Source organism: Ursus americanus, chromosome 29 (genome assembly GCF_024610735.1).
Source record: "Ursus americanus isolate L20-20 chromosome 29, mUrsAme1.1.p, whole genome shotgun sequence".
NCBI classification, from domain to species: Eukaryota; Metazoa; Chordata; class Mammalia; order Carnivora; family Ursidae; genus Ursus; species Ursus americanus.
This window is the reverse complement of record NC_142155.1, coordinates 16183432-16202017: the sequence shown is the minus strand read 5'-3', so window position 1 is coordinate 16202017 and position 18586 is coordinate 16183432. Positions and strand designations below refer to the sequence as shown.

The 18586-nt window shown below is 42.4% G+C and overlaps 3 pseudogenes; 2 read left to right on the top strand and 1 right to left on the bottom strand.

The window, feature by feature from the left end:
* Positions 1-13219: 13219 nt before the first annotated feature.
* Positions 13220-14032, bottom strand: LOC148107506 (microtubule-associated protein 1S pseudogene; annotated as a pseudogene).
* Positions 14033-14043: 11 nt separating this feature from the next.
* LOC123797122 (epithelial splicing regulatory protein 1-like) lies at positions 14044-16687 on the top strand (annotated as a pseudogene).
* A 744-nt stretch (positions 16688-17431) lies between these two features.
* LOC148107505 (podoplanin pseudogene) lies at positions 17432-18075 on the top strand (annotated as a pseudogene).
* The last annotated feature ends 511 nt before the right edge of the window (positions 18076-18586 follow it).

Here is an 18586-nt window from a genome sequence, read left to right as displayed (position 1 = left end):
GGTGGCCCTGCAACATAGAACCAGAATCTATGTAAGATCCTTTTCACAGTTCAATGGTGAATTCTCTAGAAATCTTTTCTGTATTGAAATCCACTTCCAGTAATTGTAATATTTGAAGGGATGATTGACTAATCACATTAAAATATCACTGAAAGATGATACCATATTTTATAGTTGACTATGTCTTAACAAGTGATGATGCTAGAATTAAAGAAATGGAATCCCAATAAGGATAGAGATAATTTGAAAGTTATTATTCAGAAAAGTTGGACCTGTCTTATAAAATATTACGAAAAGTAAAGAGAAATAGACCTGAAATGAGAAATTGGAGAAAAGAGGTAGACAATCATCTCTCTCTTCAAAAATATTTAATCTCATTTCAAGAGGAAGAGAGATAAAGTGTTTTCTATATTTTCTAAAGGATAATGCTAGGATACAAGGAAAAGACTGGAAGAGAAACAGATTTTGGCACAGTATCAGTAAAAATTAACCTAAAAAATAAAATTTAGCAATATTAAAGATAAACTAGTTTATTTAATTTAGATTTAATTTAATTTAGATTTAATTTAATTTAATTAGATTTAATTTAATTTAATTAGATTTAATTTAGATTTAATTTAATCTGGATTTAAATGTTTTTGACATAGATAGATCAAATTTAACTACATTGTATTTTCCAAAAGAATAGGATTAAATTTGAGATTTCTACCAGTATAAGTCAAATTCTTCCTTCACTAAACATACACTCATTTGCCCTGCACTACTTAGAGTCAATAATAGCATTTGCTGTAAATTTATTAAGAAGATATAGATCCAGTTCTCCTGAAGTTTTCTGATTTTAAATTTTCATATGGAGGAGCACCAAGAACATTGTAGCTCTGCTAGCAAAATGAGTTCATTTGAGAAACTTATCCTAAAAAATGAAAACAATGCAGATTTGCTTATTTGTGATTTTTAATTTACAAACTTTTATAAGAAAATGTTGGCTTAGGGGCCCTGGATGGCTCAGTCGTTAAGCGTCTGCCTTCGGCTCAGGGCATGATCCCAGAGTCCTGGGATCGAGCCCCACATCAGGCTCCCTGCTCCGCTGGGAGCCTGCTTCTTCCTCTCCCACTCCCCCTGCTTGTGTTCCCTCTTTCACTGGCTGTCTCTCTCTCTGTTAAATAAATAAATAAAATCTTAAAAAAAAAAAAAAAAAAGAAAGAAAATGTTGGCTTAATAATAGTCATTTTATGATGTCTTCAGAAAGATTATTAATTCCAGTAGTTTGGGAACCTACTATTTCATAATTGGTAGAAAGGTTACTATAATATACTTATGACTTTAAGTGAATTATTCTGATTTCAGTATACTTTAAGGTGTGTTACTTAAACTACCTGAATCATAATTACTTGGGGGAAGAGGGGCTATTGATAGACCCAGTCCTAGCCTTTCAGAATCAGATTTCTGAGAATAGAGTTTGATAATCTGCATTTAAAATAATGGCACAGGAGCGCCTGGGTGGCTCAGTCAGTTAAGCATCTGTCTTCAGATCAGGTCCTGATCTCAGGGTCCTGGAATCTAGTGGACAAGAGCCCCAACACTTCTTCCTCTACCCCTCCCTCTGCTCCTGCTCTCTCCCTCTCTCTCACACAAATAATTAAATAAAATCTTAAAAAAAAAAATAAAGACACATTCAAGTCTCATGACAGGCACAATAAGTAAAATAATAGTAAAAAATAAACTCCTTACGAAGTGAGAAAATCCGTTTAAATTATTTTGAAGGTCTATGAACTTCTGTATAAAACCAAAAACTTTGCCTTGTTTCATATATATATAAATGAAAAAATATATATACCTCCATCAGAAGATTAGATTCTCATCTGTGTTATTTGTTTATTTTAAAGATTTTATTTATTTGACAGAGAGAGAGACAGCAAGAGAGGGGACACAAGTAGGGGGAGTGGGAGAGGGAGAAGCAGGCTTCCTGCTGAGCAGGGAGCCCAATGTGGGGCCCCGATCCCAGGACCCTAGGATCATGACCTGAGCCCAAGGCAGAGGCTTAACGACTGAGCCATCCAGGTGCCCCATCATCTGTGTTATTTAGTCAACAGAAACTACTTTAAAAATTCTATCATTTGCATAAGGAAAATCAGGCTGGTTCAAACATATGAAAAACCTAGTATTTGAGAATAAAATTTTCACAAATTGAAAAGTGGCTGAAATTTAGATAAAAAGTTCCTAAAGGTCTATCCTCAATGAGAGAAAAAAATTGTTCTTAATATTTTAATCTGAGGAATTACTGAACAAAGAACATGACGGGGTATGGGCAGGGGGGGCTCCAGGTAAGATGGCTGAAGGACAGCTGACCTAGACTGGCTGTGGGGTGATTTATTGTTGAGTCAGCACAACTCATCAGGAAGGCACTGTACTGATACTGCTATGTGGGGCGGGCAGATGGAGCTTTCCCCCTTCTTTTGTTTTGTTCATGTGTACTCCAGTGTCCATATGTTATCTCAGATTTTGTGTATTTGTGTGTGTGTATGTGTGCGTGGGGGGGGGGACCCAGATCCAAAGCTTAGTTGTGTCATTGTTTTTCATGACAATCAGCCTATGCATATAGAAACAGTCCATGAGTTCTGTACTTCATTAAATATTGAAGAGGTCTTAAGGATAACAAATAGACAATGTTCAGCAAAATCTATGTTATTTTCCTTTCCTTCATCTCCCTCAGTTCACAGTACTTGGATATATCTGCAATATACTTTCTACTCTAGAAGATATTTCAAGAAATGTATTTCCAATGCAAATAATTGTACCTATGAAAGATCTCTTAAAGATATTTTTTCCCCCACATGATAATGTAAGTTCTCATCAGGCATGAATTTTTGCTTATTTGTTTTTGTTATTCTTTGTCAAATCCCCAAGGCCTAGAAAAAAATTCCTGGATCATAGTAGATCCTCAATAATTACTTACCAATTGAATGAATAAGTGAGATATTTTGTCTACTGAGTTTTTTCTTAAATGGGGTCAGAATCACACATCTTACTAATCTTGCCTTAACTTTTCTTCTGTAGGACTGGAAAGAATTCTCAGTGGTACAGACTACCTTGTGAAATCCGCCTTCACGGTAACCAATTGAGCTAGGGGAGATTCCTGGTCTTCTCACCTGCCCAAATAATTATGAGTCCATATCTATTTACACATACACACACACTCACGGACACACATGCATGCATGCGCGCGCACGCACACACACACACACACACACACACACACACACACACACACACACAATCCCAGAGCTCTGGTATAAGTTTAAGGGGCATTTTGATAGTAGGGGAAAACACTGTTCCTAGGAGGGCTAGGGATATGATAGATTGAATCATATCTATATCAACTTCAGCTCCTTATTTGAGACTAATGCAGCTGGTTCCAACCTGGCTGTCTGGTCTTGCTTCATGAGGCTACGTTTCTCACTCTCACTCCTTCTCTTTAGAATTAGCCACACATGCACTTTTCTGTAAACTACTCCCACAGTAACTCAGGTAGACTTGGATACATTTCTCAGGCAGTACCTCATCTTGTCTTACTGTTTCAAAGCAATATATGGTATTTCTCTTTTTTCATGTTTTCTAACAACAAATATTTAATATTGTCTTACTTAGTCTGGTACAAGTTTCCAGTTTCGGAAACATGTAGAACTTCTACTTCTCCAATTGAGGCTCCTCTCCCTCTTCATGACTCACTCTGTATTTTCTAGAATTACAGACTTTTTGTTTAATCTATGGTTTCTAGGCTACAAAGATGGATGGAGAATTATTCTCTTGGCCACGGGATTAGGATAGTGAAAATGGCACAGTTCGAAGATGTGCAATAGTCTAGTTGGTACTTTAAACATGTCAGCTTCTAAGTTGCAACATCTCTAGTTCTTGTAAGTATCATAAACTTCCAGAATGAAAAAAAAAAATGAGAAGGGTAAAATGAGATAAGTGGGGAAAAAGGATGTTGGCAGCAGCCATTAATGAATCATTTGCAAAGGTGATGTTAAGAAGTAGAGGACTAATTTTTAAAACTACACTAAGACTTGTTTGCAAGTGTCTTCTATTATCATACAATGCCATCCTGCTGCATAGCAGAGAGAATTTGATTTTTACTCCCTGAAAATAATCACTTGACATGTAATGTAAGTCTCTGCACTTTAAAAATTGTTTTACTACTTGTCCTTCAAGATGGTTATTTTACAATCCAATATAAATGCAATAATCTGAATAAGAATGTGTGGGCCTCTCACAATTTTAGAAACAAGGGCTCATAAGGATATTATTTCACTAATATTAATGCAGTAACTCTTTTAGTATTGAAGGTAAGAAATCTTCAGCAGTAGAAAAATATTAGGCCTCTCATTTTTGTTTATCAAGCAGCATTTCATGAGATTTCCTGCCTGTGCCATTATCCATGGAGGAAACATTAGTTTCATAATGGAAAAGCTATACAGCAAACCTGCAATCACCAGATTGTCTACATAAGTAACACCAATGTGGATTTCCATTCAATAATTCACACACCTTCGGCTCCACTGGATCACAGTAGGAACAGGTATTGTATATATGCCTTACCCAAATAAACTCCTAAATTACAAATAGTCAGCTCCAACCATGATTTATAACATGCCCTCTTCCTCCTCTTCATGTCAGATATGGTGCTGCTTCCATTGTCATGATAAATGTGAAAACACAGCAAAGACTCACATATGAACTCCAGGTTTTAGAAAAATATGTGAGTTCTGAAATAACAGCCAGGAAATGTTAAAAAACTGAAAAATTAATTTGGAATATTAAAGCAGGTACAGATTCAAAGGTACGGCTGACTTCCCTATGTATTTAAATCCAAACAAGTACTTCTACCCAACTGTGTGTGCCTGATGGGCATCCATCTCCCTGTGGCAATGCCTTAAAATGTGTATTTTTGATATATTGCCAAATCCAAAGAACAAGATATTAAGGTGGGTGCACACATCTTAAAAAAGTTTGTTACTCAGGCAACCTTCACCCAAATAGCTGTGCCCAGTAGGAATGTAAGAACAATGTTGGAGGCTGAAATTTAGACAATTTGGTTGCCTGGAGATGAGAAATGTAGGCACGCATATAGTTGGGGGGATGCCCCATAAACTTTATTTATGAAACTAGTGTCTAGCCCATTGGCATTATTTGTCAATCTGATGTATTTTTTAATAAAAATATTACATTAAATCATTAAATTATATATTTGGTTCCTGAGCTTTTCATACCTTCTTACATTTAATGCCCAAGCTCTGAATGCCAAAGATGAGTTGCCAGCTATTTAGTTCACAGTTAAATCAAGATACATGTCTTGCATTTTGCTATTAATTTTAATAACATTGTCTCTATTAGAAAAGTATTTTGAACTCCAATTAACTATTGTTAATAATTTTATTTTGGAAGAGGTGGGGAGATTGATGTTTACACACATGCACACACACACACACACACACACACAGCACACACACAAATACACAAGCGCATGCACACACACAGACACATACTTCAAGGTTTTTCCCTGAGAAATCAAGGGTAGCTTCATTTCGTTTCGTTTCGTTTCGTTTCATTTCATTTCATTTCATTTCATTTCATTTCATTTCATTTCATTTCATTTCATAGAGATCTCCACAATCACCTGAAGAATGCATAGTGTTTTGTTAAACACATGGAAGTCTCTTATGACCACCCCTAAGGTGCATTATATTTTGGGGAAGAAAGCAAGTTAATAAATACCTGGTTCCACACAGAAAATACGGTAACACAAGTGCACATCATTCCACTGGGAAGAATATAGTGACAATTTTTGGGGGACCCCCAAAGGAGGTCAATATCAAACATGGCAGTTGATAGTGCCTCCAAAGTGCCTCTCCAGTCAGCCGGTAAACCTCACTGCTCCCATTTCAGACAAACTGACTGAGTCTAGTCCTTGTTTATGGAATGACTACCTGAGAGCTATCATTTCAACCTGTCCCCATTATCAGTAGTATGCACTTTTCCTCTTTATAGTATGTTGCAGGGATGCTGACGGGAATAACGGTGAGGAATACAACTAGAGGTGTTGACAAGTATTTCACATGAGATGTACAGGATCTAAGGCCATCTCTTGCTGTTTCCAATGATTAAGGGAAACAGTGATCAATTCTTGTCAGAGTTATCTATTTGGAGATAGCAGACCCAATAGTTAGTTATATTTAAGGATCTAACATTGGTTTGGGAGAGCTACACTAGGGTGTCTTCCTTAGTGAGATTCCAGAGATGACTGTAAAAGACAAAGATTATTAATTCCCCCTCACTCTTCTGTATCTCCTCAAGATGTTCCCTTTCCGGGTACTAGAACTGTTGCTCTTCTACTGTGCCAAATCTATATGTCCCATTCCAGTAGCCATAGTTTTACCTATTTTCAATCAGCACTTACTGGAAACCGGCTCTTCCATCTGAAAACGAGTGTGTTTCAAGGAAAAGCAGAATGTTACAAAATGTACAGACATCTATTTGTCCCTTACTTTGTGCGCCAGTGTAGCAGGGACTTGGCAATCACTGTATATAAGTAAGTGTTCATTTTCCTTACGATCTATTATCATATCAACCCATCCAGAGAATACAGGTAGCTGAAACAAAATTTCTTGCCATCATTTAGCTGCCTCACTAAGGTGTGTTGACTGGAGCAGAGGAAGGGATATAAAGTTATAAATTATTTGAATGGATTTTTTATAAGGATAAATACTAAATTATACCAAATGCTTGTGGATATTAGGGTATGTGGAAAGTCTATCAAAACATTAATTTCCAGCTATTGTTGAGTGGCTTTTGTGAAAAAAAGGTGCATCATTACCATAAGGGAAACTTTCCAGAAAGCTGAAAACATAGCACAATTTAGTTCCAAGAGCCATAATTATATGGCCAAAATCAGCTGATCATAACTTGAAAAAGTGCCAACTTGGTTGTGGTCCCACCAAATAGTCTGCACAGTGGTCAAAGTTCTGGTACAGTCAGTACATCAGGAGTGAGCAGGGGCCAAATAGTCTGCACAGTGGTCAAAGTTCTGGTACAGTCAGTACATCACGAGTGAGCAGGGGCCATAATCTGCACCACACTGTTATGCAACGAACAGACCAACTTTTGTCAGGAGTCACAAATCTGGTACGCAGTGCTGGCCTCTGCATCAGAACATAGATTTACTTTGTGCCCAGCCTAAAATAGTGGTTCAATTCCATATATGGTACAATAATGAATATAGGCAGTATTGCTGATATTCAGGATGTTGAAATATCTTAATCAGAGCTTGGCTTCATTTGGTCTCTTCAGATAGAGGGCCATGCTGTGTGCATCTTATATGAACTATCCATAGAGTCTGATTAGTAGCCATGATTTGTTTCCACCATATACATTCCCCAAGAGTGTCATCTGTAATCTATCAGTCTGTAGTTTTGCAATGGGAGACAAAACAAGAACCCAACCTCTTGAGCAACAGCTCACGAGTCAGTGAAAATATAACAAGTTTAATCAAGGGGAGTATTGGCCAGATAAATGACAACAGCCTTGGGTTCAGCCCACTAAACAAAGAGACTATGTCATTTTCAGTTCTGCATAGCTGATGCTGAGATGCGACAGCTGCCATAGTCCAGTGGGTGCCATCAGGTTTCACCTCCGCCAAACTATCAGTGAACCTGGCCAGGCATCTGGGGAAGCTCTGTGAAGTGAGTAGCTTTGCTTCAGTCAGTGGAGTAGAAAATGGAGTTTTCCCTAATGAGATAGTTGCCACTTTTTCATATGAAACTAAAGAGCCACTGCGGCCAAGTCAGCTGTGTTCTGGAATATAATTTTTCCATTTGACTAGCTAGGTTTCTGGGCCCTATCTTCTTTGTTAATCGTGGACTCTGAGTTGATCTGCACCTTAATAGGAATATTTGTTTTGGGAGTCATAAGACCTTCATAGTTCATGTGCTCAGTTTATACAAGAGTTTAATAATAAGCAAATAGCTTCTTTTGAACATAAATGTGCCTGGTAGCCATTCCCGGGAGACAATGAATAGAAATCCCCAAGGAGAAGGCTGCTTCCCATCTCCAGAGGTTCCAATTTGCAAAATCATCAGTCATAAAGACTCATATTTAGAAGGATTATTAGAATGGTGGGACCCTGAAGTTCTTAGCACTTTTCTACGTGTGGCAACCCCCCTCCCCCAATAAGGGGAATCCTTTCTGGTACTTATGGGAAGAGGAAGTAGAAGCATTTAACACAGATTCCAACTACATAGTCAGGTGTAAAAGCAATGACAACAGTTGCACAGAACTGGCTGTAGAGGTTCCAATAATATCTTCCATGAGCAAGGGTATATATTTTCTTCTTTTGGGCAGATAGGGTGAAGGGTCAATTTTCTCAATGAAATAGGGGATTGAGCTGGGTTGGGAATGGTTTTTAGGCATAGTTAGACTCAGGGCACTTCTGCTTCACAGATGGGTTCCACAGGTGGGTTCTGCTATGGTCTGAATGTTTGTGACCCCTTCACATTCACATGTTAAAAATCGAATGCCCAAGGTAATGGTATTAGAAGGTGGGGCCTTTGGTAGGTGATTAGGTCATAAGGGTAGACCCTTCATGAACAAGATTAGTGCACTTATAAAAGAGCCCAGGGAGAGCTAGCTTGCCTCTTGCACTACATAAGGACACAGCAAAAAGTTAGCAGTCTAAAAGCTGGAAGACGGTTTTCACCAGAACCTGACCATGCTGGTACTTTCATCCTGGATTTCCAGACCCAGAACTGTGAGAGATAAATGTTTGTTGCTTATAAGCCACCCAGTCTGTGATATTTTGTCATAGTAGTTTGAATGGACTAAGACAGGCTCCTTCCAAACTTTTAATTGAGCCTAAATTTCTTTTTCCTCAACCCTGAGAGTTCTATCCTCCAGAAGTTCTGAGCTGAATTTTTAATCTCATTCCAAGCAGATTAACAATTTGCTGAAAGATTTAAGGGAAGACCAACCTTGACTTTGCTGCAGGCCCCTTGATTCTAGCTACACCTTGTATCCAAAGCACTGTGAGAATATGGGGCAATTCTCTCCACTTTTCTGGCCTAGTCCATTGACCCAGAACTCAGAAAATGCCTCACATGGAAAAGTCATCTTGTGTCTGGGTCAGGTGCATAATGTAGTGAGGCAGATTGTACTTGCCATAGATGGCCAAAACAATAACTCTCCTGCTACATGTTCTTCATGCAATGTGACTTTGATACTCTTTCCATTGAGGGGTGGAATCTATGTTCTCTCTCCTTCAAATTGGGCAGGGTTTTGTTTCAAAAGTATGATGGAAGGAACACAAGGTGAGCTCTAGCTCATAAAATGGACTCGGTTTTGCCTTTCTTGTTGGATTCTTTCACTCTTACAGCCTTCAGAGGCAATGTTAACAATTCAACTTCCCCAAGGCCACCAAACGGAAGAAACCCAAACTATTCCATAGGGATTACATGGACAAGCTATGGGAACACATGGACAGAGAGAAAGAGAAGCAGAGACAGAAAGAGCCACCTAGCCCTCAGCTATTCCATCGTGCTGGTCACATCTGAATACAACCGCTTGAGAGACTCTAGGCCAGAATCACCCAGCAGATAATTCCTGGAATTCTTGTCCCACAGACACTATGAGAAAATAAGATTGTTGCTGTTTTAAGTCAAAGTTTAAGCCTAAATTTTGAAGTGATTTTTCTCCCAGACAAATGTATAACCAGAACATCGTGTCCAGTCTGATGCCAGCACCATAAGATGGTCAAAATTTCTGTTTCTTTATTCCCCTATAAAATTTGTCTATTAGGGCCAATAGAAACACAGCTTGTGCTAAGATCTGGCAAATTCCCAGAGGGAATGAAATAGCTGGCAATCATTAAATCATTTTAAAAGGATTTTTTCTCTGGAATTTTAGTGTATCTGGTCTTTGTTGCTTCAACTGGTCTCTGATATATTTAAAAACATATTTATTTATTCATTTATTTATTTACAGTTTATTCTTTTATTTTCTAGTTACCACGAAGGAATTCTTGGCCTGCTAAGACATAATCCATTCTGCTACCATTCTGTTCAAAGGCATATATCCCCTTCACTCACCTCACTTCACTATACCTACTTTCAGCTAAGTTTTACCATTGCGTCTGTCACTATTTAGAATACACACACACATACATACACAAATGTTTTGCTCAATTGTTATAATCCTATGTACTAATCAGTATAATAATCTATACTACTTAGTATAGAATCTAGGATTTTCTGACTCCAAAATAAAGTTACAGATATGTTATTCCTTATCTTGAATGATGGATTTTTTTTCTAAATTTCACCATTTTAGAGTGTTATAGAACTAGGTAGTAAAGGCAGTCATACCCAGAGCAAAACAGATGCCTTCTGAAAAAGCTGCCCCACTTCTCAATGGCCCAGATTGGATCACACAACCATAAACTAACCAACCATCACAGTACATCTGGGATGTAGTAATTAATACAAGCCAGTTAAGACTCATTCTTGTATTTGGGGGCAGGATGATCACTAAGAATTTTGAAGTTCTGGTTAGGAGGGGAGACGAAATATACTAGTGGGTATTCTTAAAACCAAATAATATAGAATGATTTCTGTAATTTCTGCTAAAAAATATTAGACAGTTACCAGAGGGCCCATTGTAGATATTACCTAGCTAATGGCAGTAGAAATTGAATGGGGTACAATTTAAAGAAACACCATAAATCTAGGAATCTGACCCTACAATAAATTTGCTGCCATGCCACAGGATCTAGATATTCCAGAACACTTACCATTGCATTGCTTACCTATGGCTTCCCAGGTTCCTATTCATTCCAAAATTATGGTTCTGAGAAGAGGCATATTGTCCTCATTTAGTGTTTAAGTCAGGCCCAATATTCAACTTCTCCCAGATTTATCCGAAATATTCAGACACTGCCTAGAAGAACAACAACAACAACAAAGAAAAAACAAATGTCCACGTTAGGACTTTTTTTCTGTGCAACACTAGTCATACACTTTCACTTTCCAACATAGATATAGTACAGTTCAGGGTTTCTCAAATACATCCACTGTGTTAGAGGTCAAATTCAATTGTGTTCCAGACCTTCATGACCATGGCTAAATTATATCTATTGCTTCGGTAATAAATTACTACCAATTTAGTGGTTTTAAACGACTAAAATTTAGAATCCTCCACTTCTGTATGTCAAAAGTATGGCATGGGTCTTACTGACCTGAAATCAAGCTGTTGGAAGGGCTGCACTCCTTTTTGGAGGCTCTTGGGAGAATCCTTCAAAGCCAGTAACTGACTTTTTTTTTCCTGTGGTGTCACATTTTTGTCTGGCTGACTACACCAGGAGTTTCTCCCATTTCTATTATATTGATCCCATTTTAACAATACAGGATGTTCTCCCCGTAACAAGGACCTTAACCCTAATTATACCTCCAAAGTCCCTCTTAACGTATTCACAGGATCTGTGGACATTGCGCTGGGGGGGGCGGGGCAGTTGGAATGGAGTACCTAGTTTATTTCCGACGCAGGTGAATCCCAGCACAGTGGCAGATTCTGGGACAAAGGTGTGGGTGTTAGAGTCTGAGCAAGCACTCCATCTCGCAGGTGTTTTAGGCAGCTAGGGCTGAGACCCTCGCGTGGACTCTGTGCTGTTGCCCGCAGAACCGTGATGGCCAGCACCTGGCACATAGTGTGTGTTGCTTCGTATTAGTTGTGCGTCGCCGCGCAATTCAAAGTGAGTACGGGGGTCATCTGGAGGTCACGGCCACACTTCTGCTTGCAGGGCAATAGCCTGACCAGGACTGCCCCCTCACCCTCTTCCTTGCACTGGTCCTGGACGCTGATGACGTAGCAGGGCATGGACACCCGCGAAAAAACTCCTCATTTACCAGGCAGGTGCTGCCCTAGATGTGCAGGTAGGCCCGGTTGAAGTAGACCGAGGGCAGGGCAGGGGAAAAGGGAGGGAGACCGCTGACCTGGATGGGCTTCCAGTTGCCCTCTGGGGATTGAGGACTTCCCGAACAGGGCCCCTTGTCACTGGCTTCGCTCTAGGCTCTGAGCTGCTGACTGGCCTGGCCCACAACAGGCACCCCGCCTTGGTATTTGCAGTTACCAGAGTGGCATTGAGGGGGCAGTACCAGCGCTGGGGTGAGCCGGAGATTTCTTCATATTGCTGAGGCCCTCATATTGCTAGCAGCTGGGGTTGCCGCGGGAAGGGTGAACAGCATATTGAGGTACACCATGCATACGTTGGGCAGGGTGGGCAACAATGGGAGAAACTGAAGGGATCTGGTAGTGAGGAACGCCGCAGTCCTTCTTGTCTTTGCGGAGTCCGCGGTGCCAGGGGCCGGTGGATAGGGACTTGCCCTTGGAGCAGCCGCCGCCCCTGCCATTGGAGCTGCGAGGAGAGAGGGGTGTCGGTACCGTAGCTACAGCTTTGCAGTGCTCAAGCTCTCACCACTCCAGGTAGAAGCCCTTATGGTGTGAGGAGATAGAGAACCGCGCATGCGGAGCCAGGTGCACGAGCCTCAACCAATCCCCGTTCGCCGTAGGGCGGTCATGCGCTGAAACGCGGCGCATGCGCAAAAGGAAGCTGAGCGTGATTCCGTCTCTGATGTGTGACACGGAGGGGGGTCTGCAGGCGGCGAGGGAGTGGGTGAGTCGCCTGGTCTGGCGTCCATGTCCAACATTGGACTCAGCGACAGCCACCTGCTGTCCTCCGTCTGGTGGGCTCCGGAGGGCGAGAGAGTGCGAGGGCAGGAGCCACTGCTGATGACCAGAAGCAGCCCCAGCCGTTTTCTCCTCCGAACTATTGCTGTTTGACGCGAGGGTCTCAGCCCTAGCTGCAGGCTGCTTTCCAGGCTGGGCGTGGCCACCATTTCAGGATGGCCAGGAAGTTGCCACGCTGGTCCTTCCACACCGGAAGCTGGAACAGGTTAGGAGCTACTGGGCACTTTTTCCGTGGATGGGACTCCTGGGCGGGGTGTGCTGTGCGCTCAGCTGGGCTTGAGGGCTACCTGGGGATCCGCCTTCCTGCCACCAACCACGGGGGAGCCTGCCCTGTGTACCTTATGGGGATGGTTCTGAGGGACTCCTGGGTTTACCTCCTAGGGGACCTGGCTGCTTCCTCAGCCCTGTGAGGGGCCTTGGCTATGGTGGGTCATTCAGGGCGGTTCGCTCCTGGGCTGGCCTGGAGGATGCCATAATTGGGCTCTCTCTTCCTGGAGCTGCTCTGGGAGTCCACGCTTTTCTTGCTCTCAGCTTGCTGAGGTCCTGGCAGATCCTGGGGGGTCACCATGTGCTCTGCAAGAATCCCGAGTTCTGCAAGGGGATCAGGCCTTCCAGGGGGAGCACAGGTGGAGTGCAACCGGGAAACAGCACCTTTTTTGGTTGGGCCGTGGGGTGCCACACCAGCCAGGCACACATGAAGGCCAGCGTTCAGTCGGTGTAGGCTGAAGTGAGTGCAGCTGGCCCATGACTGCCTTCTAGAATTTGTCAGGCTTGGCTGGCAGTGGCCAGTGGCTCAGGGGTAGGGGCGTGATGCTCAGCCAGTCCATGAGGCTCTGGGCAAGCTCCGCCAGTACTCACAGGGCACCAGCTGTGAGACACACTGGCATTGAGGAGCAGGATACCCGGGTGGGGTGAGATAAGTCTGCAAATCCTGCCTTCCCTATAGACCGCACCTATGGCAGCCTCATCGTACTAGTCCAGCTTTTGTTGTAGGAGACTATTGGGGCCACAGAGGCTATCACAGCTCAAGTGGGTCACCAGGATGGCTCCTACCCAGTCCAGGCACCTCATCAACTTCTAGAAGCTCACTGGGGTTAGAGCTGCCTTTGAGCAGCACTAGCACTGTAAAGCCATTGATGGTGAAGAGGGTGGCATCACTAAAGCCTTAGGGGAACGTGTAGCAGCAGGGCCCCTTGAGCCTGAGAAAGCCCACTGAGGCTGGTGGCTCCAGCAACTCGGCCACTTAGCCTAAGAATGCTCCCAGGCCCTTGGAGGCTGGCAGCTGCATGCTTCCTACCCAGAGTGTGCTGTATCAGTCTGTTGTGGACTTGGGTGGTTAGCTGCCACTTTTGCACCAGAGGTGGCAAGGAGTGGGGGGTGGGGATCACTTTCTTTTTCTCATAGAAGAGGTTTTATTACAGATTTTCTCCTTCTCACTCTCCCCACCTCACTACCTCAGAACTCCTTCTCTCCCCACCTATTGTCATGAGTCTCTGGATCACTTGATAGTGCTTTTTGGGATCAGCACTGGGGCCACTTGAGGGATCAAGAAGGAGCCAATCCTGCTGTTATAGAAAGTTGTGGATATGGCCAACAACAAGTACACAGTAACTGGCACAAAGTACTAGTTAGACTGGGTCAGTTGGAACTGATGGAAAATTGTAAATAAACTAATATTCATGCCAAAAACCTATCCTCCCAGCAGCAGGTGGACCCAGCCCTGAGACAGTTTAACCAGTCAGTGAGCAATGAACCGAACACTGGGGTAGGAACCTCCTTCTGTCTCTGTACTGATAGGCAGCCTCATGTCAGGCAAATCCTACATCCCATGGCTTCCAGGAAGAATGTATTATTGCCTGAATACTACTACTACTTCTACTCCTATTACTACTACTACTACTTCCTTTTCTTCTCCTTCTTCCTTTTCTTCTTCTTCCTCCTCCTCCTCCTCTTCTTCTTCCTATCTTTGAAGAGAATTCAAGAAGTATTACTCTGGTTCATCTGATATTGATAAACTGGATATCGCAGCAATGACACAGTGTTTAAATTTTTAGAATAGTTCAGTCTCCCAGTATGGAACCTCTCAAGTTAGATGTGGGGAATATAATTTTAGCAATGATTTCAGAGCCCTATAATCACAGCTTTTCAGATCCAGAGATAGTAAGTTCCAAATTTGAAAGTGGCACTTGTGGCAAGATGGAACTTATCGATGATAGCATTGTAGCCAGGACTCAAGGTTTACTGTGGCAGTCCAGATCAAGATGTTGCAGGATTCTTCAAATGACCTGATGTTGCTGTGGGAAGTACAACACTTTGTCTGAATGCCCAAGGTGGAAGGAATAGAGAAGTCCCAGTTAGGTCTGTAAGTGAGGAGCACAGAGACCTAGCACTGCAGAGGCTCAGACATCACATGGAGACCAAGTACATTGAGGTTTACAAAGCAACAGGTGATGATTTTCTTAAACTTGCTGATAGTACATCCAAAGAAGTAGCCCAGTTCCTCTCCAAGGGAAAAACAAGTCTTTATCCGTATGTGAGTGCTGACAACTGATAAAGTGGTGGCCTTTCATCACTGGGGGGAAGGAAGACATCTTCTTTGTAACTTCCCTGGACAGTAGGCCAACAGGAAATGGTTTTTGTCTTCTTTGCTTGTGAAGAATATGTACAGAACACATTAAGGAAGCATAAGGACTTGTTGGGTAAAAGATACATTAAACTCTTCAAGAGCATAGCAGCTGAAGTTCAGCATGTGATGAATCAATTCTCAGTCCCTCTCATTTCTCGTCTAACCATTATTCCAGTGCTGCCTCAGCACTTTGTACTCCTCTAAACGTTAAAGACCATATACACCTTTGAGATCTTTCCTATGCAGGCTCAATTCAGGACATCCTGGGCTTTCTTGGGGGAGTCTTTCTTTCTTTCTTTCTTTCTTTCTTTCTTTTTAAAAAATTTTTTAAAGAAATTATTTATTTATTTGGGAGAGCGAGAGAAAGCACAAGCAGGGGGGTGGGGAGGACAGGGGGAAGCAGGCTCCCCACTGAGCAGGGAGCCTGATGCGGGACTTGATCCCAGGCCCCCCAGTTCATGACCTGAGCCGAAGGCAGATTCTTAACTGACTGAGCCACCCAGGCGTCCCTTGGGGGTGTTTTCTATAGATACTCAATGCACAGGGTTCGCATAGTATAGAATCATCAGGGCTACCCGTAAGAAGATGCGTTTATCCAGATGAAGTCTACAGACAAAGCATTTACAGCTGTACAGAAGTGTCCTAAAATAAAACAAAACCAAACAACAACAAAAAATAAGCTGAAAGAAGACATGTCAAAGTCTTTTAGTATTTGGATGAGGAAGTGAACTTTGTGTTCATGGGATGGGGCACATTTTGTTGGGGTTTTTTTGTTTGTTTTTTACATTTACCAGTTTATTATATAATAAAACATATGATAAAAGATACAGGTGAACAGCCAGATGAAAAGGTATATAGAGTGAGGTCCCAAGCACAGGAACTAATGTCCTCGTGGAGTTGGGGTGTGCCACCCTCCTGACATGTGAATGTGCTCACCAACCCATAAGCTCTCTGAACCTCATTCTAATTGAGATTTTGTTATGGAGGCTTCATCACATAGGCATGATTGATAATTAACTCCATTTATAGTCCCTCTCCTCTCTAGGGGGAATGAGAGGTAGGGCTGAAAGTCCCAAGATTCTAGTCATGGCTTGGTCTTTCTGTGACCAGCCCCCATTTAAGAACCCACCAAGAGTCACCTCATTAGAACAAGACATTTCAGGATATTCCAAAGGATTTAAAAATCCAGTGTTGGATGTTGCTGTTACTCAGGAAATTGCAAAGGACTTAGGAGCTCTGTGTCAGCAATTGGGATCAAAGAAAAAATGTTAGGAAGAAAGATTCTCCTAACACCTTTATTATAAGAGGTTTTGGGAGCTCTGCATCAGGAATCAGGAGCAGGTATATATGCACACACATATTGCTTCACATCAGGTAATCTGAGTTTCTTTTTTTCCTCCTACACCTCACCTTTACTCCCTCCCCAACTATGCGATTGATCTGGTTGAGCCAAACTCCTAGGCTTTTCAGATTTTCTTAGATGAAGCCACAGCCCTGGTGCCATGAGGCAGTGATGGGATGCCTGTATTAGTTTTCAGTTGTTGCCTAATTAATTTAAACCAATTTAGTGACTTAAAGAATACCCATTTATTCACAGTTCTATAGCTCAGAAGTTAGTCAGGCTTGAGTGTGTAGGGTCTCACAAAGTCAAAAAGTATGGGCCAGGCTGAGCTCTTGGCTAAAAGTCATTGTTTTTTTTTGTGCTGGCCAAGTAGCCGGAGTGGGGCCAGTGAGCCCCAGACAGACCACCTTACCGCGATTGCTTCTCACCCTCTTTGGGAGAGATAAATGCTGACTCTGCTCTGAAAGCTCCCAACTGCAAAGTTTTCTCCTTTAGCTGTGATAGTTGAAGGGAGCCTGGGGACCCCACCTGTACCAGCCTTTTGCTTTCTGCAGTCCAGTTCCCACTCCTGTGCTTTGCCAGGTGGGGGCCTGTGGTTGCAGAACTTTTTAATCTTCCTTAGCACAGAAGCTATCTAGAAATTTGGCCCCAAAGAAAATAAGTAAACCAAGAAGATGTGGACAGTGCCATTTCTGTTCTTCATCTCAGAGAGCACATCACTCTGGATCCTGGTAGAAGGAGTTAGGACAGTCTGGCCAGAAAATCACATTATGCTGGGGGCGCCTGGGCAGCGCAGTCGTTGAGCATCTGCCTTCGGCTCAGGGCGTGATCCCGGCGTTCCGGGATCGAGTCCCACATCGGGCTCCTCCGCTGGGAGCCTGCTTCTTCCTCTCCCACTCCCCTGCTGTGTTCCCTCTCTCGCTGGCTGTCTCTCTGCCACATAAATAAATAAAAAAATCTTAAAAAAAAAAGGATCACATTATGATCTCAGGTATGGAAAATGGCATGGTGACCCCAGGTGCCTGTGAAACAAGCCCAAGAGTCTGGAGGCTTGATAGCTCCGATGCCAACAAGTACAGAGAATATGACATTGACATAGAGGATCTGCCAACCCAGAAACCACATTCATGCCCAACAGGAAAGTCAGAGTACTAAAACCCTGAATGTGGCAACTGTTACTCCATGGAGAAAGAGGATGGAGGGACACAAACAACGATTGAGGAAGATGGCTTGGTGACAGTGACCTTGGTTGGAATCATAGTTGAGGGTCTTATTAGCCATTGCGTTAATTAGTGGGATCATCAGTGCAGTTGAATGAAAAATGTTGGAAGGATACCCTGAAGAGCTAAAGAATTATGCCATTCTGTCCGCATGTTTAGAAAAGAGAGTTTCCCATTTTTCCCATCCCTGAGCATGTGGGAAAAATGATCCGTGGAAATGCTTGCCCATTCCACTTAAAATCCACGATGATTCAGGGGCGCCTGGGTGGCACATCTGCCTTTGGCAGATCACGCCGGTTAGACATCTGCCTTTGACTTAGGGCGTGATCCCCGCGTTATGGGATCGAGCCCCACATCAGGCTCCTCTGCTATGAGCCTGCTTCTTCCTCTCCCACTTCCCCTGCTTGTGTTCCCTCTCTCTCTGGCTGTCTCTATCTCTGTCAAATAAATAAATAAAATCTTTAAAAAAAAAAAAAAATCCGCGATGATCCTTCCACTTGCCAATAGTAACCAAAGGAAAGATAATTCACAAGACTTGCTCCTCCAAGCATTTGTTTTCTGATTTTTTTAAGTATGTATTTTGTGAAAGGTGATTTAAAAGACAAAATG